Source organism: Pollicipes pollicipes, unplaced genomic scaffold, assembly GCF_011947565.3.
Source record: "Pollicipes pollicipes isolate AB1234 unplaced genomic scaffold, Ppol_2.1 Scaffold_6138;HRSCAF=7277_pilon_pilon_pilon, whole genome shotgun sequence".
NCBI classification, from domain to species: Eukaryota; Metazoa; Arthropoda; class Thecostraca; order Pollicipedomorpha; family Pollicipedidae; genus Pollicipes; species Pollicipes pollicipes.
The window spans coordinates 21682809-21706439 of record NW_023596818.1 but is presented as its reverse complement, the minus strand read 5'-3'; the positions used below and the strand labels follow the sequence as shown (position 1 = coordinate 21706439).

The following is a 23631-nucleotide window of genomic DNA, read 5'->3' as shown; positions in this document are numbered from 1 at the left end:
GGGAGGGAAAAGCGCCGCCGGGCTCCCTCGCTGGGCACGGCAAACGGGCGCGTATTTGTTCTGAAAACAAGCGGCGCGGTCGGCGCGGGGCATTCTCCCCGGCGGCCGGCCGCCGACTCCTGTTGCGATTGGCAGCGTGGCGGCGCCGGGCCGGCGGCCCCACCTGAGCCGCCGTCGCCGCCGACGGCCGGCGCCGCGTCGGCCGCGACGGCCCGTCGGCGGCGGCGCGCCAGTGCCGACTCGGCGGCGGCGGAGCGGGGCGGTGCGCCAGGATCGTCTCCGAGGCTCGCCTCAGGCGTCTCGGCGGCCAGCGGCGGCGGTGGCGCGCGCGCGGCCGACTGGGAGGGCGTGGTGACCGGCGCCAGAGTGACGCCGCGCAGGGGCCTCTCGTCACAGGCAGGAGCAGCGACTAACAGGTGAGGGGCCTCGGGAGCAGACTGGCTCGGTTGGCCTGGCTGCTTAGCTGGTGGTGCGGAGGCTCGCGATGCCCCGTCTCGGCCAGGTGTGATGCTGCAGGGAGGGGGGGGGGGGGGGGGGGCAAAGCGGACAATGCCTCTTGCCGCCAGGCATGGGTGAGTGAGTGGAAGCAAAAATATGCTTTTGCCCCCAACTTTTTTGGGAAGCCCCTTCCCCAAACTAAGGACATTGTAGCTGCTACCTGGAGATTAGGACAATTCAGATCAAGGAGGCCCCATAAATGAGCTAGCGAGTAATAGTTCGGGCTCAGAAGAACTTCTCCTGGATCATGATACCAAATATGTGGATCATGAGGTCGCCTTTATGAATAAGGTAGCCAATGCTCCAGATCAGGATGCCCAATGTTGTGTTAGGGAGACATCTTTACTGGCTCGGGAAGCCCCCCTTTACAAGCTAGGAACCCCTGTTCTGGGTTAGGACGCATTCTCCATCCTCAGCAGGAACCATTTCTGGAACATGGGCCCCTCTCAGGCATCATATAAATGTGACTCCGGATCAGGATGCCTATTTTGAGAAAGTGAGACCCTTTGGCTGGATTCGGAGGCCCCTTCGTGAATCGGAAGCATCCTGTTCTGGATTAAGAGGCCCTCTAAGCATCTGGAGGCTGTTTTCTGGAACAGGAGGCCCTGTGTTAGGTTAGCAAACCCTTTGCTGGAAAGTTAGAAGGCACTATTCCGGAGTTTTTAACTTCCGACATTTATTTACTTATATATGATACATGTAACAGATTGATAAGGAATGCATGCACTCGGTACTCTGCCCCTTGAATATTTCACTGCGCACGAGGCCCCCGTGGGGGGGGGGGGCAGTTTGTCCAGGAGGCCCCCTAGAAAATCCTGCCCCCTTCTCCATCAACTCAAAATCTGTGGTGCCGACTCTGCTCTCGGTAAAAAGGCATCAGCCATAGGCCCCAGAGATGCAACGGAGCCGGAATTAATTTAATATGTGCTGTGGGGAGGGAGTGAACGCCGTCAAATGTTGGCCCACGCATCGCTGCTGCCAGTAGGCAATGAAAAGCAGCGACAGCAGTCTGACTGCAAGTGGTACTGTTTGACATCGATTTACAAGGTCTTAGCCCGGCTGGTATGCTCCCTACTTTGACCAGCTCCGATGCAGAACGCTTAGAAATAGAAGCGTTGCAAAGGCAGAGAGGCAAGCTTGGTTCAACGGAAAAATGTTGTGACTTTTTGGAGGGGCGTCCATGAGGTCGCTTGCACACCCATCATGCGACATTCGGCATGCCCATGATGAAAATGGTACCACAACATGCTAAAATGATGACCGAAACCCACAGTATGGATAAACACCCAAGGAAAGGAAAAAAAAGGCATGTGAAGGCGCGTGAACATGACAAGGCCTGTGAACTATGATGATGCAAATTTTAGTTATCACTCGGGTAACATTCAAGGTTTCAATTAAGCAAATTCGAATTCCCCAGGCTCACCTGGTCGCATTTGCTTCTATTTCTCCAAGTAGATACAAAATACCACGCGCTCAAGGGCGCACGCACCGAGGAAGGAAGCCGGGCGTTAGCTGCAATTTGGGAATTGAAACATACTGCATTACCTTCGTGACAATTCTTAGAAAAGTTGGCATGAGAAACTCTCCCGTGTTTCTGGTTTTCAAGAGACTGTAGTCGGTGGCGTTATCACTTAGCGCTGGCCCATGTGGTAATCGACCCCTCCCGGAAAGCGAGAGACAAGGTGTCCAATCTGGACAGGTAACACGCGGTGAATATTTCAAATAATGTCTAAGTGATCTGCTTACTTGTAATCAAAACGCTAAACGGAAATATGTTACCTGACCCGGGCCTTCACTTTCCCTCCTCAACCAGCGAAGCTTCTGTGAAAGCATGTATACAGCAGGAGGCCGATCCTGAGTGATGACGTCACTGAGTTCATGTCCAATTCTCGCATTCCTTGCTTGCTCCGCGGAAGTCATGGCGTCTCGTCGCCGCCGCGGCTCCGCTGGCGGTCTGCTCACGGCCGCCTGGCGCGGCTCCGCTGGCGGTCTGCTCACGGTCGCCTGGCACGGCTCCGCTGGCGGTCTGCTCACGGTCGCCTGGCACGGCTCCGCTGGCGGTCTGCTCACGGTCGCCTGGCACGGCTCCGCTGGCGGTCTGCTCACGGTCGCCTGGCGCGGCTCCGCTGGCGGTCTGCTCACGGTCGCCTGACGCGGCTCCGCTGGCGGTCTGCTCACGGTCGCCTGGCGCGGCTCCGCTGGCGGTCTGCTCACCGTCGTCTGGCGCGGCTCCGCTGGCGGTCTGCTCACGGTCGCCTGGCGCGGCTCCGCTGGCGGTCTGCTCACGGTCGTCTGGCGCGGCTCCGCTGGTTGTCTGCTCACGGTCGCCTGGCGCAGCTCCGCTGGCGGTCTGCTCACGGCCACCTGGCACGGCTCCGCTGGCGGTCTGCTCACGGTCGCCTGGCGCGGCTCCGCTGGCGGTCTGCTCACCGTCGTCTGGCGCGGCTCCGCTGGCGGTCTGCTCACCGTCGTCTGGCGCGGCTCCGCTGGCGGTCTGCTCACGGTCGCCTGACGCGGCTCCGCTGGCGGTCTGCTCACGGTCGCCTGGCGCGGCTCCGCTGGCGGTCTGCTCACGGTCGCCTGGCGAGGGATGGCACCGGCGCCCGCCGCCACCATAACACTTCATCGGCACGACACTTAATTGTCGCTAGGCGAACGGGTCTGATGACAACGGCTGGGCACAACGGCGGCTATGGAGAATGGTCCATAAATATGGAACGATTGGATGTCCCGGCCCGTAAAGCCAAGCGACAGACTCAATTAAAGTAGCGGCGGAGCCCAAATCCGCCATGTTTTGACCCAGCATGTGGCCTAAGGAAGTGATGACATCAGCGTGGCTGCGCTCAGGACCTACAACAATGAAGTTTATAGAAACCCCCGGTCGTGCCTGCCACTTCATGGGGAACAGTTCATTGCATCCATGAACATGTCGTTTTTTAACGCGGGAAATCCTTACGAAGCAGGCGTGCTGGAGAGGAGAGCGACAGGTGAACCTATCAGTCAGCAATGGACAGATGGAGAGCTGTTTAGATGGACGTGAACTCATCAAGGCTCGACTTTTTCCACCACTGACTGGTGAATGGTTACAGCCACGCATGCCAGGAGACTAATAATTAAGCTCACTCTACACGCTTTGTATCTGCTCCCAATTTTACGCTGTGCAGTCTCTTTTACGTCAGTCCGAACGACAGATGTATTTACTTCAGCTGGAAAAGAGCACACCGTAACTAAGCGGCTGCCTGACATGCATTTCTATCCCGCCTCTGGCAACAACACGTCGCGAAAACAGACGCATGCGCCGACGAGTCCTTTTGGCCCGGGTTGCAGCGGGTCGAGCCTGACTGGTCCTCCGCGCTGGGGGAGGGAAGGGGGGGGGGGGTGGGGCGGAGGGGTCTGCGGCGGCTGTGACGGACGGCGGCCGCACTGCGGGCTCGCGCGTCCGCTCTTAAGAGTGGGCGCAGCAACTGGGGCAGACGGCCGCCGGATTTAATGAGCCGTCGGCCAGCCCGACTGGCGCGGCCGCACGCCACGGCCAGACGAGGCCACCAGCTGGTGGCGAGGTCACCGGCTGGTGGCGAGGTCACCAGCTGGTGGCAAGGTCACTGTCGGTGGCGAGATCACCAGCTGGTGGAGAGGTCACTGCCGGTGGCGAGGTTACCAGCTGGTGGCCAGGTCACCGGCTGGTGGCGAGGTCACCGGCTGGCGGCGAGGTCATCGGCCGATAGTGAGGTCATCGGCTGGTGGTGAGGTCAACGGCCTGTGATGAGGTCGCCGGATAATGACAAGGTAACATCATGTCATCGTAGCTGAGCATTCAGTATGGTTTTGCTGTCAGTGATGACAGAACTTCAGTTGAGATGAAGTGAGGAATAAGGCAAGCGTGCCTTTTGCATGTTTTATTTCACCGTTTAAGGCAAAGGGGCAACACTAAATGTTGCCTGGAGTTAGGGGCAGTTTGCCCCTCCCTGGCTCTTTTATTTGCCGCCCCTGTTCGATATTCGAATGGTTAGAATGGGTGTACTGGCATATTTCAATGCTTAATTCGAAAAACAAACGCCTTTTTAATTTTCTGAGGTGGCTCATAATCATTTTACCCAAATTCAGAAGCATTTATGGCGGCCACGTCTTGTTCACATGTATTGACAATAGAACGCCGAGGATTTGGAGGGCATCACTGTCAAAACGATATGTTTGTGTTAACGCGTGCTAGGGTAGGGAAATTTAACCAGCCCGAAGCTCTTTCCAAAAAACTTGGCCATCACGAAGTCAAACACGAAGCCAAAAGAAATTTTCCTTGGTGAGGTAGTTTTTGACGCTTATTTAGAATTTCTTAATCGGAAGGAGCTCAACAAATGTGTTATTTGAGCTTCATTAAGGTCAAAAGAAATCACTCAGGTTTTTGGTCACAGTACCTTATGAAAGTCATATAAGAACGCTAGCCTGACCCGAAATGAACAACAGGAATCTTTTGCTAAGTAAATATATCCATGCTTGATGTGATTACGTAAGGTGGCTTGATAAAACTTCGGACACCAATCTGGAGTTTTACCTCTGTCCTTATTTTATCCGAAGGTCATAAAATGTAGTTCACAACTCACATACAGACCTACCTATGCTGCCTGTGAACTTGGTGTCTCAAACCTCTCAGTTTTGGAATCTTAGGAGTCAAATTGACCCCTTCCCCCACTCAAGCAGTATCGTGTTCAGCCGGCCATCCGGGCGTGTGTAAAGGGCAGAAAATTGTGATGGCTTGGTACCGCTCGTGTAAGAGGATTAGACAACCTGAAAGAAGGTACTTGCTGCAAACAATTTGTTTATTTGTTAGCATTTGGATGTTACTTTGTTTAAACACTGAAATGATTTAGGCTATATGAATGTCGCCCTCTGCATTAGAATAGTCGCTAAGTCCTTTTACTCGGTCGACACGCCGAACCCGCATGCTCTGCTGACCGCAGTGGGCCTCGCTGTGCCCGATCCGACGTCTTTACTGGGGCGGATGGCCAGGTCTGGTCCCCACTGAGCAGCCTTTGCGGTGGTCACGTGCCAGACACCACCCAGATAGGCCGGGTCGGTGCTTCCGCTCGGGAACGAACATATACCTCAGAGTGACCACCTCAGTGGTAACATGGTAACCACTGGTAACATGGTGACGTGATCCAGGTGTGACGGACCGCTCCCAAACCCCGGCTGACGCGCTGACGACTGCTCGCCGCTGGGGCTACCGTCATCAGCACATTCGGATTTAAGTGAAGCTCACTTTGGCGCGGTCGCGGCCTCCAGGCTTCGGTTCTCGTCGATCGGACGGCAAGATACACGCGACCTTCCGCCCTCCCTGGAACGCCACCCCTCTGACCCCGGTGCCAACGAGACCGAGCCCGACTCTCGGCTGATATTGGAGCAGCTCTCCCGGGCACAGGCTGGCATTCGAACGGGCTAGACCAACAGAGGGGTCCGGGCCTCGACTGATGCTGACAGCTGAATGGTGCGTTGTGTACAAAACAGCAAACATCTCAATTTACGCGCTCCAATCAACTTAAATCCAGGCTGGAATCGTACTGGGACTAACAAATGCTTGACATGCTCAACGAAAATGAAGGGCGCATGCATGAAAGCTTGAATGAGAGCAGGCCCCTTAGGCCTTGGACCTTATAATTGTGGGCGTAGAAACAAGAGGAGGGGGCAAGGCGTCCATCACCCCCACTTCTCACATAGCAACGTCAACTGTCCCTACACTTTTTCAAATCTAATTTGGTCAGAGTTCCTCACTTTTGTGCTGCCTTAAGCATTGAAACCATTTTGCCTCGTTCATCTATCATTTTGCTCAAATCGTACTGGATAAAACTTCTCCATGTGGTAATGGTAGCATCCTACCCTACCATGCACGGCGAAGGGAGATAGGTAGGGACAAACCCTTTGTTACTATAGTACCAAAGGGTTTGTTCTGTTTTGTTATATTACCTCGGTTTTTCTGCCTACCTGCACACAGTTCTTTCAGCGTAGGTTCATGAAGCTCAAATATGTCAAAGGCGTTTGGCGTAGTTAAACATGACAAGCAAAAACTGGGACTTTGTGTAAAGTGGATATTTTGGAGAAAAAAATTCGCAGAATTTTTTAACTGGTGGGCAAAAAATCGCAGACAAATTCGCTGCCACACTACATGGCTAGAAATATATTGACGCTACTTCAATTGCTGCGAGTACATCGGCGTTTTGCATAGGCAACATTGTTACGCTATTTGCCTGACCGATGTATTGCTTTTAGGTATTTATGAAGCGCCACGAAAACAGTGGGGCTTCAATGAAAGCCTGACTAAACCGAGCATAGGTTGTGTTCTGTAGTCGTTTTCTGTTTGTTGTTTGTTTGAATCGTTAGTTTTGTTCACTGTTCTTTCGCTTTATATAATTCAATTAACTACACTAACTCCTTGTGCGTCAGCCATACGGTACTCAGCCGTTTCAAGTGCACGATTGATCTAGAGAAGTCTTCAGCAGGGTGCCGCCACGTTCGAATGCGCGCCGGCAACGACTGCGGCTGACATCCACGATCAGAAAGACATGACTTTGCAGGGAGGCATTTCTGGACGGTTGTGGCTTCAGGGACAGGGGTTTAGCGGGTACGCCCTCCGAGCAGAGGCAAAACTGTGCCGCACGATACGTCACAAATGCCACACAACGCGTGCTATGCGTGTGTCTAGGCGTCACGATTCGGCGCCCTGTGTCCACAAGTAGACTGTGGCATTCGGTGACGCTTGTTAGGCCCACGCTAGACACACTGTGAAGAGAAAAATCGTCTTATTTCATTGTTGAGTGCCGCTTGTGTTGAGCCACGAACTACATGTCAGTGTTTATATCAGTCTCTTCTTTTTTGCTTAAGTCTAGACTGCTTGCAGATATCGCAGTGAGAGATCACAAATTCGCCCACTTAGTCAGACCATTTTGCCCACAATTGGCCGAGGAGCCTGTTTTGCGTCTTCAAGCAGGCGGACACGGTTAGGCCACGGAATCCTTGAGAACCTTTCAGCGCCCACCAACTAGCATTCGCCAGGTCAAACAATCAGCCGCCTGAAAAACCCAACCCCATGCGCCCGCTACATGCTGGAGTTAAGAATGTAAGCCACTCGGATACGATTGCGGTAACACACACACACACACACACACACACACACACACATATATATATATATATATATATATATATATATATATATATATATGCGTGATAGAACGGTTTTGTAATAAATAGCAGAATCACATAATCCACCTAAGTATCCACAACTTAAGAATCCACATCAATATGAATGTACGCGTAGTGGAACGGTTTTCTAATGAATAATAGAACACCAATGATCGACCACGAAATCGCAGACTTGCAGCGACTGAGACCCAAATGGTCGACACCTGTGGAGTTGGTGCACTGAGTTCTGTCCGATAAGACGAAAGGTCAAAGACATGCTTTCATCAGTTGGTCGAACTTCGAGCATGAAATGGCAATCCAAAACATTACATACGTAGTTCCATGGGAAAGTCAACCTTGATTTAGAGTGTGTCTTAAAATGCCTAAAAAGTATATAATATTCATTGGCTACATAAGGGAATAATTGTGATGACAGAAGTGCCCGCAACCTGGCAGGCATTTCATATGGCGACTAAACCTTCATTCAGACAACAATGTAATGGTAATTTGATTGAAGTCGCATGAACAGCCGGCGATGTACGCACCGCCAGATTTTTTCTAAAATACCGGGTTACGCTGAACGTCTGCGACTAATACAGGTATCAAACTTATGCAAAAAGTATGTGCATTCCCCCTACGTATAAAAGCGGATGAAGCCCGCTACGTTAAAAGAGGGACAAATGAATACCCGTTAGAGCAGTTCATGTCTAAGGCAGGCAGTTTCCCGGAAGTTTATTTTCTGCGCTCGTGTGTTGTAAGGGAAGATAATTTTAAAATAGGTACTGAAGCAAGCGTACCAGATATTTGACACATCAATAATTGGTGATGCTGATCCGTAACATGCAGCAGAGCAGTCATACGATCAGTTCGCAGTCAGTCACGCAGGGGCAGCCGGTCCAGGGCAGTGGCTACCGACGGCGGACGGGAGCTGGGCACAAACAAGAAATCACCTCAATAAGGGCCCTCATTATATAACTTGGTTTCTACAGGAGACAGCTCGGTTTCATGAATTTTGTTACTTCGTTTTGGCAAGTAGTGTTCATCATTCCTTTGTTTTGACTAAAAATGCTGAAACAAAAGCATATTTCTTGGAAAGCATTCGGTGAAGTCCAGGTGGGTGGCAACTTTGGTGCATTATGGGCTAGGGATTCGAATTCAAAATGCTGACCAGCCTACGCCCAGGCCATGTTAAGACATGAAAACTGTAGAGACAGATGCTTTCCTCATGGCTCAAAATGCCTGCCCACTTGTGGAATATGGTCTCCCCAAACAATGTTGACACGGATGGATAATTTTAGGAAGCTCGGAAGTCTTATTCGTCGAATGATATAGATAAGTCCTGTATGTCCAGCACAGCAGCCAGGACATTTCCTCATCTACTAAACGTGCTACGTGCAATAAAACCAGGCAACGTTCTATGTTTACCCCCTCCCAGCTTTCCCATCCTCGGTCGAAAAGTCCAGGAAAAGTTCCTTAAGTTTACCCTGAGCCTGCCAACCCCCCCCCCCCCGCCTCTTTTGAAACGCTACTTCGCCTATGCTTGCGATTCCCGACTACCACACTGTATTATCCTACAGTGTGGTAGTCAGGAATCCTGATATGAACATCTTGTACACCCTTGCCCCCGAATGTAGCATTGGGCCTAGCTCGATACTTGAAGCCATGCACCCGGAGTATTATTATTCTAGTGCTATGCTGGGGAGGCCAACTCTCTGCAGCGATGCGGAGCCGCCTCCAGCCGTGCGTCCTGGAGCATCTGCTACCTCCTGGTAGGGTGCATACTGCGCACGTCGCCACCACCAATGCACGGGCGGGCCAGAAGTTCCCACGCGATGGCGTTGGGTTACTCCAGATTAGATGGGAGTGAATTTGAGCAGAAATATGTTTAAGCAGAAACTGGGAAGGACATATGTTTTGTAGCATATTGCAAACTGATGGCTGGGTTTGCGGACCCTTGAGAGCTCAGCTTTCCGTTCCTTTCAAAGAGCCCGATCGCACGTGCACCCGACTGCTCACGTGGAACAGCGGCGGCCTCATACCACTGTTATCGTGGTTGTGCAGACAGCTTGCATTGTCTTGGCCTTCCGCACAGCCTGAATTTCACGGCCTATTTTTGCGTTTCGTCAGTGTCACCACGCGATTATGTTACGATGGGAGGCCAGTGACCTACGTCACCTCGAACTGCTCGGTCGACGGAGTGCCCTCACTCGCCTCGATGGAATGTGCCACGGACTGTCATCTCCTCTGAGACGAAATATCATGCAGTGGCCTTCCGGATGGAATGTTCGGCAGCGCCTCCTCTCGAACGGAATGGTCGCTGAGGGCCCCGCTTCCCTCTGGTGGAATGTTCGCTCCCGCTGATGATGGGCAGCGGCAGGCAGAAGTGAAGACGGGGCACATTCTTCCCCTCAGCTGACGGCAGGCTCGCCCTTGTGGTCAGGCCCCCCGGACTTTTTGGCGCCGCTGCTGACTGGTGTCACGTGGCAGGGACGTGGCTCCCGGCTTCTCGCCGCGGGAGGCGAGAAGCAGTATATATATACATACATGATGGTCAAAATATTTCTTGGGACTCAAAATATGAAAATAAGATGCAATCAATGCACGAACGCAGGCTCTCTCCGTCACCGCAGACTTATACGCCTAATGCATGACAGTTCAGCTCAATAATGTTGCGAGACGTATTGGTCATACAGCAAGAGCCACAAAACACAAGAAAACAATGTCCATGACGCCAGGACGTGTATCGTCACGTTACGGTGAGCAGTGATCACGCCAGTGCACGTTACTCCAGCTGGCGGGTGCGGAGGGGTGTGAGGTCGGGTCTTGCTGTCAATCTCTGCCCGGAAGGGATTGGGGTCACTGCGGTAACCCTGGCCAGGTCAGAGCAGGCGTGTCAGTCTACAAGTCTGGTTATTTCAAGGTGCCCGCACTAATGAACTGCACCGGGACGCGTTACTGTCAGTGCGGCACGGCTGCGCAGGCCGAGGCGGTAACAGACCAGCAGCGCTCTCCTGACAGGCATGCACAGGCCGTCTTACAGACCAACACGGGCCTCCTCACAGTCCAGAAGGGGTCTTTTGCAGCAAGGTCCTTCTGGAATGCAAGGTCATCAGGGTCTGTGTTACAGACATGGCACGGCCATTCTTACGGCAAGAGCTGACGAGGAATGTTATGGAACTGAGAAGTTGTACACGCCAGCGAAGACCCAGTCAGTTAGAGGCACTCTAGCCTACGTGCGGAGCCACTCCTGGCTTGGGCCATGTCCGCCAGATGCTGGCTCCGGGCCTCTCCGCTTCTTACTCTACTTGCAGGCCGTGTCTGTGCGCCTCTGATCTCCGCGCGGAAAAGCTCGGTCCGTCCAGGCCCGGAAGGGCTTTCTCCGTGCTGAGGGGGACTCTAGCCCCCCTTCCCCTAGGTGTACCGCTGATCCGGTGATTTGATATGTGTACTAACTGCGTTCAACTAAGGGTCGATAGATGATTTACATGTAATTCCACGTAGAAAAATTCAAGCCGCCAAGACCGTTACCAAACAAATTATAGGTGCATGATAGCGCAATATTTATCGTTTTCTGACCAGTGCGACAATGCTGGGCGCAGTTCACGGGTTACAAGAGACGTGAAGGAGATCCCATAAGTATTCGGAGCATACTGAGCCGAGTAAATATATAACATTTTCAAAAGTAGTTTGTCTTGGATACTCCAGTCACGCTGACATTAAAGCTTTACGTTGGTTTTACGTTGATACCTGATGCACGATGTGATTAAAGCGATTTCTCAATGCGTCAGTTTCAAACACTGACGACAAAGTCTGTCAGGAAGGCTTGCTTATTGTCTGATCCAAGTAGCTACCGGCATTAATCATCGTGAAAATTGGAAACAGCACCGACACACGAAATTCGCCAACAAAAGAAAGCAGCAGGGTGACAAATGAACGCGATCTCCAATGATTTCGGCACTGCGTAGAAAGTGTTCCGCGCGCTTGGGGTGTCCGAGTCCCTGGGGCGAGAGACATGTGGATCGATTACCTACAATGGGTTCGCTGATTAGAGTTCTGCCAACCCATTGCTCAAGTTCTGTCGCAGCGACACATCATGGGTCCAAGCAGGGCACCAGGATACATGCACTTGTGCCCCGTGTGTTTCTATGCGACGTACTGCATGGTGCACGCCTGCCTATGGCAACACAGCAGACTGTTTCGATCGACAGGGCTGCGGCCGTGCAGTGACTGGCATGACACGCTGCTCGCCCATGGGCTATTGGACTCCGTTGCACAACCGCGATGTTCACTGTCGGAAACGCACGTGAAACCATGCGTACGTAGCCCATAAACAGCCATTGTCGTGAGAGGTTCACGCCCGCTAATGCTCACGCACCAAATATCTCGGTCAGACGGACAAACCAGCATGTAAGATATGTTAGCAGATTGGCAGCACGCTCGGCAGACACACAACAAAGCCTTGTTGCGCTGTCATCGCACAGCAGGGGCGCGACTAGGAGTTCATTTATGCACCTTAAAAGGGAAGGAAACTTGGTGAAAAAGCATGTAAGCACCGTTTCGAGCTATCTCTCAGGAGCTACCTCTAGCGAAGAAAAATTAGGCCTTAAGGGCCGAAGGCACCGCTCCCTCCCCGCCCTCCCCTACGCCGTGATCCTGCTTCGCACATCGTGTCGCTATCACAGGGAACACGAGGCAAACGTCGTTCGCGGATGCCTCCACTTACAGGCCTCGCCTGGCGCAGCTCGTCGCCTCCCACCGATGTCGCCACCTGGCAGTGCACAGAGCCCAAATTAAACTATCACCGCGCACTATTAATCACCGCGCCCGGCGCGGGGCGGTGCGCCACGTGACGCCCGCGGCCGCGTTCTGAGCGACCGCCGACATAAAGAACAGCCGTCCGGGCGCCCGCCCGGCGCTTCTCCGGAATCGCACGCGGCCGCGATTTTCACGGCACGCGTGTGAGCAGGGCGCACCGGGGCTCCAAGGTCCAGTACAAAATATGGCAGCAGCAGTACATATTTCACGGCTAGTCCATTGAGTCTCATGTTGAAATGCGCTATTTCAGACAACTGGCTTCCTAAATCTTGAGCATTTATATGCACAAAAAGTGCATGGAAGTAAACCTTGAACCAGTCTCTTTCAATTTCCGAAGTCACAAGTGTGCGGCGTGGCACTTCCTTCCGAGCTGTTAGGCAAAGCGTATAACCATGCACGCGCCGCGATGTTCAGGCGTGGAATCGCATTCTGTTGTCGTCAACTGCTTTCAGCAGAGTTGCGATAGAAACGCGGTCACTAACTGCCAATTAAAGTTTTGAGCGCAAACGATCTTCTGATTGCTGAGCATTTATATATATATATATATATATATATATATATATATATATATATATATATATATGTGTGTGTGTGTGTGTGTGTGTGTGTGTGTGTGTGTGTGTGTGTGTGTGTGTGTGTGTGTGTGTGTGTGTGTGTGTGATATTAAACATGCATAGCCCGAAGATGCAGCCGTTATGCTGAGAAACGTGTTGCGAGTTATTGCAAGAAATACACGCCATCTATTTTCATGTCTACGGAATATATTTTACAGATGTTATGCAGCCATTGGGCTACAGACAACAACCTGCCGCAGAGAACACATAGCTTCAATATGTCTGATGCATGCAACCCATCGCAACGATAGCCGCCCCGAGTTGGCCATACCCTGCGCGGCCAGGAGTAGGAGCAGGCACTGTGCTAGGTGCTGAAGTTGTGATGCTGGCGGCCACTGTCGCGCGGGGCCGGCAGTGCTGCCTCAGGGCCATCACAGCAACAATCGCACGATGACATTGCTATTGCCTGCCGTCCGCTGCCCACAGCTGACCCGTCGGCGGCTCTGACTCAAACACCATGGGACAGTGCGCGTTCAGGAACCGACGGTTTCTCCAGTACAGGCGTCCACACGGTACTCCAACGGAGCTGGATGGGCGTCCACACGGTACTCCAACGGAGCTGGATGGGCGTAAACAGGTCGCCACCGGGATGCCAGTACGATCCCTTTTTTTTTTGAATATTTAGGTACTGGTGGTCAACCAATGTGCCGGTCGAAAGCTGGGACAGGGGATGTGTTGTCCTGTCATAGCGCTGCCGAACTGTATTATGCATCGACTCGATTCGTGCGTCGCACACGTCTGCAGAAAGCTGTCACTGCGGTGTGAATGAAAGGCGCTGTGACCGCCAGGGTGTCCGAAAAACAATTGCGCCGGCTCTCTGTCGTTGGTCCACGGGCAGATTGTGTGTCGCAACCATAACCGATGATCTTGAGCTCTCAAGAATCTCTTTTTCACGCCCTCTTCCCGCTGTAGACAGCCTGCATAATAGACGCCTGGTTCTCAGGTCTTGGGAATAGGGGCGTAATTTCGCAAAACAAATTCGGTGGACGGGGGACTTCGCTCCAAGTTGGGGCTTGCACCATCATTGGTGATTAGAAAACTACACCACTGTTTGGAAAGCAGTTGTTGCTTGAAAGGAGAATGGCGACGGCGAGCTGGTACTACAGAGTAGCCCTGAAATAAATATATTTGAAAGAATTTTCCAAATTATCATGAAGACCTAAAGCAGCTGATAGATTGGCCCAGATAACTATCTTCCCTAAAAACATTTTCAGGAAGATTTTTGGCATGAATAGAATGGAAACACTTTATCCTGGGCTTTACTGAATACCTAAACCCCAAAACCTAGCTTTCACCTTAAAAACGTGCGCGAAAGATATTTGGTAGTTGAATATAACCGCACACATTTTCCTATTTCTCACCAAGCCTTGTAATTTATAAATCATACTTCTATCCATTAATGCCAGGGTACGAAAGGAACAAAAAACAGCTGGAGTGAAAAGAACAGTTGAGATAGGTTAAGAGAACGCATCATTGTCAGAAACACGTTCAGCATTGGCTCTGGAAGACAATGGGAACACTTAAATGGACCTTAGTCTGCCCTGAACCGCACCCCAGCTATGCGCAGTCTCATCAAAGTATGACATGAGCTGTTAATGCAAGATGTCTGTATCGCATTTTCAGCTCAACACCTATTGCAATTGCTATTACTGCAAATGTAAGACATTGTGTTATTTGTCTGTTGTGCTATCGTTAGAAATTGTGTCATTTCTTTACCTAATTGTCTGATAAGCATAACACCCAGGATTAGGTTGCAGCTGAACATTCAGAATATTGCAGCATTTGTCGCAAACCTCAACTTATATAAATGTCACAATCCTGAGATCCTCCCTAGGATAAGTGGCCATCCTATGAATAATGCCAAAATGCAATTGTTTGCCGTGTATCCGGAATGATTTAATCGTTTCAGGATATGATTTAACGTTTCTCAAGAAGATGTCCTATATCGCTGTCCAGCTATAAATTTCACGTACAATACAAATCATGGCCAACCTGAACTACAACACTGCATACTTGGATAAGATATATCTACCAGGCATATATTTACTGCTTAAATACAGGGCTGGTACTGCAGGCAATTGCACGGAGCAACTATATTCTGTGATGGGGTCCTGTCCCTCCCCTCCCTACAATGTTGAAATGGACCAGTGAATGTTGGTATACCCTTCTGATATTGTTGCTAGAATGCTTCAAAAACGAAGGTAAAAGTTAGTATCGCACAATGATAGCCCACTTTGGGCATCATCTAACAGCATTGGCTAGACTTTTGGGTGAGTGAAACAAAGCTGCAAAATAAAAATAGCTGTTGATAGCAAACAATAGCAAAATGAAATTGACATTTAACATAACAGTAAAACAGGCATCTTTATGGTCTTACATTATCATTTATTTCTCACTCGATGTCTGTAATGTGACCTGCAACAGTAATGAATTAGTATGATTGCTGCTTGGCCTGTTTGTGGGTGGTAGCACCTCTACAAATAATGATGTAAGGTCATCTTTGGATATGTTGGACATTCAAATGCCAATCAGACCACAACCCAGGTATTCCTAAATTGGAAAATAACAAAGTTCTCAGCTCCAACATTAATATACGTGAAAACACCTTGACCAGTCACTTATCATGTAGCCCTAACAGCCGGTGGCCTATGCCACACTGTTCAAAACTAACTCGCTGTGCACTAACTGGGTCATTATTTCATCAATCATGATGCAGAATGCTTATGCTTATAGTAAGTTATGATGCGTAAACTGAGACATAATGCCACTCAGCAAAGAACAATGTATCAGATTAAACTAGGCGGATGTGAAAAGATTTCAAATTAACCCCATCCTCCTACAGCCACCAGTTCCATCACCACACCGCACTTCTAGCGTCTTGCGGCTGAAAAACACGACTGCACTTAATCGCCACAAACACACCAAAGGTGCCGCTATCACGGCCCCGCCAGCGTTTGACAACATCCCATATCTGATCTTAATTCCAATTCTGGTATGCCTGTCGTGTGTTTTGATACCTATCAGTCAATAGTTTGGAGCATCCAGTGCTCTATTGCCCTGGGGCAAACAATGCTGGTGTAATAGGCCAAAGGACAGTTTCTGCGGCAAAGATATTAGGATTGTGGCGCGCGCAGCGCGAAAAATGTTTGTAGGTATATACTGAGTGAGAAAAAAACCCAAAATTTTCTCTATCGGCAAATAATTTCACATTGTGCCATAGTTCCTCTCCGGATTTTCTGTAAACCTCATCTGGCCGCCGCGAGTTCTTTGGCCACCCCAGTACCCTCTGGCTACCTCGGAGCTCTCTGGCCAACCCGGTACCCCCTGGCTACCCCGGGGCTCTCTGGCCAACCCGGGGCTCTCTGGCCACCTCGGGGCCTATGGCCGCACAATGAGCTCTTCCTGGCCATCAGGGGCACTTTGATTGCATAACATCCCTTATAGTTGCTTAAGGCACCCTAACCTTTCAAACTCCCTGTTGACGCTAAGGGGCCTTGCAACCACCCAATGGTGCTTTGGTGGTGGTGATTTGTGTTTTAAGGGCGCGTCGGCATCGGGGCCATTTTGCGCCCACTCGATGACGGTTATCTACCTCTGCGACGACGCGATAAGTATGTTGTCAACTGACAACAGGTAGCATCACTGGCGCACTTACACTGTGGAGTGAGTGAAAATAATGTCAAAGTCAATGTGTGCTAAAAATGCGAGTATATCTCCAAGTTCACCACATGGGTCTCGACCGAGTAACCGATGAAGGGGCGCTGGAGGAAAAAATCGTCGCCTCTCCGTCTCAAGGCGCCGACATGAGACGAGCACATATTCAACAGACAACCGGTCCCCGCATCTATCGCACCGTGGCACATCCCTACGCGTCAAGTAAAACGAGTGTGTGGCGTATGTATGACCCAACCGAAGCCTACAAAGGGCGACTTCCTGGAAGCGGCTTCGGCGATGGGAGGATTCCCAATCACCCAGCTGGGGCTTGATTTCCCTGAAAGCGTGGAGATGTTGGTCGAACATGTGCTGCCACGTATTGCGAACGTATTTGGAAATGACTGACTTCAGATCTCGAGCGGGTACATAAATTGGGATTGGGTTTCTCTCACATGCCGCAGTTTTCGCTGCAGCGTCGGCTTTTTCATTCCCCATTATTCCCATGTGGCTGGGGATCCACATAAATGTGATACGACAGGAAGTGCTGTCCAGCCATTCCAATTCCTCCCAAATTGAGCGAGTCAAAAATGAGTGGTCACGCGACATCGTCGTCGGGTCTAATGATAAAAGTGCACTACGCGAGTCGGTCAAAATCACTATATCCCTTTCAGGACGACGAGCAACGTACTGAAGCGCTGCTAAAATGGCAAACAGTTCTGAGGAAAAAACTGACAGGTGCTGCGGGAGGCATAGACCTACGGTATGGTCAACGCAAACAAATGCGCAACCCGTTCCCGTTGAGCCCTTGGAACCATCGGTAAATATTTGTAATGAGTTCGCGTATTGTGAGATCCGTTCCAACGAATACGTGAGGAACTCTCGTGGTGAAGTGCCATTTTTAAGATGCTGACAGAGTCCCAAATCATACTTAATACCCAATGGTGCTTTGTTCGAGCGAACCCCTGGCCGACCATCTTGCACGAAGCATGTATGATTTGAAGAAAATGTATACTCATGAGTAACTAGGCTCAGAATTAGCTAAACGGATGTGGTGCATCCAGATTGGACATGATTTATCCTTCAAAAATGCAAAGGATGTTTCTCTATACACTTCCTTGTTTGGTTTTGTTTGTTCTTTGTTTTTTGTTCTGTTTGAAGGCTTGCTTTGTCGTGGATCAAAGGCTGCAACAGAAAAGCCTACTTGTGACAATGTTGAGAATTTTTGGAAGGACAGCAGATATTTCCTCCCCTTTCTGGGCGTCTGGGACCATGGGGAACTGGAACGCCTCCCCCTAGGTACTCCAGTGCACCCAACATTCCAGAAAATCAACGTTAGGCTCCTAGGCCTTTATTGCTGCCAACACCGAATATGCCATTGTATGACAAGGAATGACTAACACAACCCATTTACATTTCTCAGCTTGTTTGGACTTGGGGCAGCTTGCTTAAGGCTGATACCTGACAGTCGTAGTCGTTTAAAGTGTCGCCAATGTGACGCTAGATGATGCGAATTTTCCGGGTCAGAAGAGGTTAATGCTTATAATTAGCCATATAATCACCACACACATCCATGGTTCCTTGTACTCTGGTTTAGACTATTTCTTCCGATTCATGCGCCCTGACCTGGCACCAAAATCTTTGTGAGATGGGGGTTTTGGCATGAGAATATACGATGTCCTTCACCTTTAGCGTTTACATGCTTCAGAGATTTGTATGTAACTCATCGCAAAGCGCTGTTGTAATGCTTGGATGTGTGTGCACTGTAATTCAACAAACGCGAACACCCTTCTAATGTCACATATATAACAAATTAGGTCACATGTCCTGATGTTCCACAAGGTTCACTGAGTCGCACTAGGTCTCGTGGTTGAGGCGGCTTGACCATATAACGAGAAGCGCAAATGATGCTTTCTCTAACGCGGGGCTTTGTTCCCTTCCGTCACCCACCCACTTTTTGCCTCGGTCCACGACGCGAGGCCACAGTCAGTTAGTAAAGCACAATACATTGGTGAAATAAGCGCTGTTTTATTGAAAATCTCGTCTTCATCCCCCCATGGATCTATGAAGCTCTGTCCTATGCGTAGAGGCAAATTCTTTCATCGTTTGGTGGATTTTTCTCAAGGCTTGAAAATGGTATGTTTCATCGTGAGGATGCTGCAGTGATTAGCCGGGGGTCTTTGTTTGAAGACCGCAATAAGATTTGGGCCACGGCAACACAGCCGTTACAACCCAGATAACGCCTGCGCCTGTCTGTCATGGCGAGCACCCAATGAGCTCGGGCCAAAAGTGTCTTTCGTTTTCTGAAGTTGATGGATATAGCGGGTGGAACTAAACAGCGTTACCACACTTACTTTAGCAACGCAATGGTGCGGCTTGGCGTTCAGTGTAATGACACACAACATCACTGGCAAAGCGTGGCATGTGGCGTGCCGTCGTAACGCAATGGTAGTGCTGAAGATGTGATGCTACCACCATGTAGCAAAGGTTCCGTCCACAACATCAGACGTGGTGCTGGATTTATGCCAGACAGCCAAATGCCCCGCTGCACAAGTTCAGATGCCAGGCGAGCCCTTAATCCGATATGCTAGCGTTCTTTTACACTCTTTTAGATCTACCGTTGGTCGTGGGGCATTAAGACGAGACTTACGGCGTAAACAAGTATGATATATGACGCTGTATTAATACCAGCAGGACGTGAGATGTATGAGCCCTGAAGTCTAGCCGGAATGGATAGCTTGAGCTTGCACAGACGTAGTTAACGAATACCGGTTAACGGTACAGTACCCCAGGCATTATTTTGGTAGTGCAACGTACAACACACACTCGAGTGGCTGGTTGAATACCCCTCGCTCAGGTGGGGTCAAGTTAACTTCCCTGAGATCGCAGAAACTAAGAGAACTAGAAACCACAAGTTCATGGGGTGCATTGGTCTGTACGTGAGTTTACTTACGTCAAAATTTAACCCTAATTCACGACCTTCGGGTCAAGTAAGATCAAGCAAATCAGATTCCAAACAGGTGTCTAAAGTGCCCCCGGATCTTCTCATGCAACCACCGTGAACCTGGATACCTGTTTTAAGCAAAAGTCACTGGTGATGACTTAAGGTCAGTGACCTTGGGTGACCTTTCGAGTGTCATGGTAACCAAAATCATACAAGACTGTTTTTTATTTTTGCATTTGAATAAGCATCAGGGAGGACGCTAGGCGGTATGTCCCTAAAAACAAAACGTTGACCTGGATCATTTAGGTCAATGTCCTATGCTCACCTTTAAGAGGTCCATGGAAGATGTGTGATGCGGTTCCCGTTATCAATAACTTCAAAGTGAGCATCGGAAAGTACCCTATACTGCACGCAATAGAGTAATAAATCAGCTTGCTTTTGACCACGATCTGGCCTTTGCCCCTGACCATAAGTCCATGGAATTTGCTAATTCAGTTATTGAATTGCCTAGGAAGCTCTCACAGAGACGTATGGTTTCGTTTAACACTCCGTTATTGTATTGGACTGAACGATTTTCTAGAAGCCGTCTTCACTGAATGAATGGCCTCAATCTGACCTGCCACCGATCAATGACCTTACAATATGCATCTAATTTTTTAATATCAAACAATCTGCTACTCAATTATCTACAGCTATGCCATTGGCGCGGGTACGCCGCGCCGTTCAGAAATCATTGCGGAGAAACCTTCGTGGAGACAAATTGACCCCACCCGAGCTCGTGATAAAGTAAAATCTTTCCAAGAGCACTTCTACGCATCTCGGCATTCAGTTTCAGGTTACGTTACATGAGAAAGCCATCCAAAATGCATGTTCGTTTTTCGGTTTACCTGTATGAGCAACCAATGCCATCACAAATCGTAAGTGAGGGCAACGTTTTAGCAATGCCGACACCCGGCAAACCATACAAGCCCAGTCGCAAAAAGACGCTCTGTTATATGTATCTGGGTGGATGTTCATTTAATAAATGGATAACAAATTTGTATGCGGGAAGATGAAATGTGCTCTAGGCACAGTAGTAGCAGGGTGATAAGCTTACGGTGATAGGTGAGGTGTATTGACACACCGGCAGGCAGTCCCTCGCGTCTATTATTTGGGGGAGGGGACACGGGGGGGGGGGGAGGGGCTTGCCGACCGACTTGAAACCGCAGCACTACACACGGTCTTGGAGGAGATATCTAACCACCTGACGGACCCTCGCGGAAACAGTGAGCTTAGCCTTTGGATTGGTTTGGTAAGGATTGGATCCCTGTCGGTCAGCAATGACCCTTTGAGTGCTATGAAATGACGAATAGTGGAAAGCGGGCGGTAAATCTGCATACATTTGGGAACCGACTGTCAATAAAGCATATTCCGCCCAGGGACGCCTCTTCAAATTTGTGCGGACGCTCAGGTGGGGCTACCGCCGGCCGCACCGTGGCCTGCTCATGGCTGACGTGCACAGGTTTCTCCGGATGAATGAGGCGCTGTGGGGTTTTAAGATAAAACAATGAATGAAAAGAGAAGAGCACATGAGTTTAGTTAAATCATTTGAAGACCAACAGCTGCTGTACATAATACTGGCTTTAAGGTCCTTTCGTCTTCAAAGTCAGTTTAAAGCCCATGCAAGGCATCTCCGAAACTCATTTCGCATCTGAATATGGCAGGGATAAAGACGTGTCTCAGTAAACTTAGCGAGGTGTATGCCTGTGATGCGTGCACTCAAAGCGATCGGTAGCGATCGGTACGCTTGTGAGGAGTTCTGAGCTCTCTAGCATGGTTGGAGCCTTGCATCATCTGTTTGGGAGCATCTTGCTCCCGCCGCTTCTATCGTTTGCCATTGCCTTCCAACAGGAAACTCAAAACATGGTAACAGAATCTACAAAGCACTTCAATTTTCAAGAAACTCCTCAGATTAGAAGCATTTTCCCCGGCTTTGTACTGCATTTCATGGAGTATCTCACCGCTCATTTTTGCCCGCCTATGGTCGAGCAGCGTATGGGTACGAAATGCTGCGCCGCCGAACCACAAAGCTGTGCGGGCCCGCCTAACTACCCGGCATAATCACTTGCAGATTCCAAAAGCCTCAGCAGTGCCCAGCCGCGACAGCAGGTTTGGGTCCATCTCAAAACTGCCCCCTCAGGGGTGCAGTTTTGTATTCAGTTGGGAGATGGTCCCCGCTAATTTGAGCTCCTGTCCCCTATCTTTGATAGGAAAGTGGGTCAATTCCAGGGAGAAACGCGTTTGTTAGCAGATGTGGGGGGTGGGGGGGGGGGGGGGGGGGGGGGGGGGTAAGTTTTCGTCATTTTCACTGTAGTGTCCAAACAAGTTTTGCGAAAATGCAACCCTGTGCTCCTTTATTTTGTCTGGAACAAAGCAGCATGTTGTTACGGCATGTTGCTACCGACACGGGCATGCAGAAAAACGGATGCTATTTTACTTCGACACGTTGTACTTCAGCTCATACAATTAGTGCTGCGGCTTCGTAAGGGATCCTCTAATCTCCCGCAATCTCCGAAAATTCTCTAATCTCCAGAATCTCCCGCAAAAGGTTTCCATGTGCTGGGGGAAAAATGCATGTGCCATGCCAATCATGACGACATGCCGATAATGATACATCTTCATCTAAAACTATCCGTACATTGTTTTATTTGAAATGGTGCTCGGTGCCGGTTCCAAACCAGGAAACTTAAGTTCGAATCGAGCGACGTGTTGCGCAAAAATGCTGCTCTACTAGAAGGGTCGGTTCCTGCCTTGCAGCTGGTTGATATGACGCATATATGATATATGTATATATATATATATATATATATATATATATATATATATGCGCACCCAACGGGGAAATTTCTGCCTCTTCACGTTGACCGCCGATGCCATGCGCTCAATGGACCGTCGCCCTGTCTATTCAATCCGTCGTCGCCAAAGGATTGCGCTATCCACGTTTGGCCGAGCATTACACGCTGGGTTTGCTCCGCTCTATTGGCCTCCGTAACACTCCTTCCCGACCGCATCTCGCTGCTGCCGGTCTCTACGTCACTTCCTGGGCCCCCGCCGGTCTCTGTTACACTCCTCTAGTCCTTGCTCTGCCCCGTCGCTCTGTGTTGCCCTCCCCGGCCCTCGCTCTGCCCCGCCGGTCTCTGGTACACTCCTCCACCCCTCGCTCTGCTCCCGCCGGTCTCTGTTACACTCCCCAGCCCCCGGCCCTCGCTCTGTCCCCGCCGGTCTCTGTTACACTTCCCCGGCCGCCCGCCCTCGCCCTGCCCCCGCCAGTTTCTGTTGCACTCCCTGCGGCCCTCGCTCTGCCCCCGCCGGTCTGTGTTGCCCTCCCCCGGCCCTCGCTCTGCCCCCGCCAGTCTCTGTTGCTCTCCCTGCGGCCCTCGCTCTGCCCCCGCCGGTCTGTGTTGCCCTCCCCCGGCCCTCGCTCTGTTACACTCCTTCACCCTTCGCTTTGCTCTTGCCGGTCTCTGTTACACTCCCCCGGCCCCCGGCCCTTGCCCGGCCCCCGCCGGTCTTTGTGACACTCCCTCCGGTACTCGCCCTGTCCCCGCCGGTCTCTGTGACACTCGCTCCGGCCGTCATCCCGCTCGCGCCAGCCTCGGTGACGCTTCCGCCCGTCTCCGTACCACCCTCGCCTCCCTGCCCGTGCCGCCGCCCGGCTTCACTGCTCCCATCGGCCGGCGTTCAATGACGCGTCGCTAGCGGGCCTCACTCGCTGCGACGGCAGCTGGCGCCGGTCGTTTGCGAGACCGGCGATCACGACAGCACGAGCTCGGCAGGCTGCCGGCGGCCCGGTCCGCCACTGATAGCGGGCCCGCTCAGCGGAGGCAGGGCAGAGGCGCCGAACCGTGCGGCGATTGCCCACCGAGCCTCACGTGCGTTGAGAGTGGAGGCGCTCAC

At 50.9% G+C, this 23631-nt stretch overlaps 1 protein-coding gene across 1 annotated transcript in view; it reads left to right on the top strand.

Moving 5' to 3' along the window:
- The first annotated feature begins 245 nt into the window (after positions 1 to 245).
- Positions 246 to 23631, top strand: part of LOC119105453 (heterogeneous nuclear ribonucleoprotein C) — an 85049-nt gene continuing 61663 nt past the window's right edge. Inside the window, exon 1 of the mRNA XM_037228917.1 lies at positions 246 to 416. The gene's annotated coding sequence lies outside the window, so the exon portion shown is untranslated. The remainder of the gene's footprint in view (positions 417 to 23631) is intronic.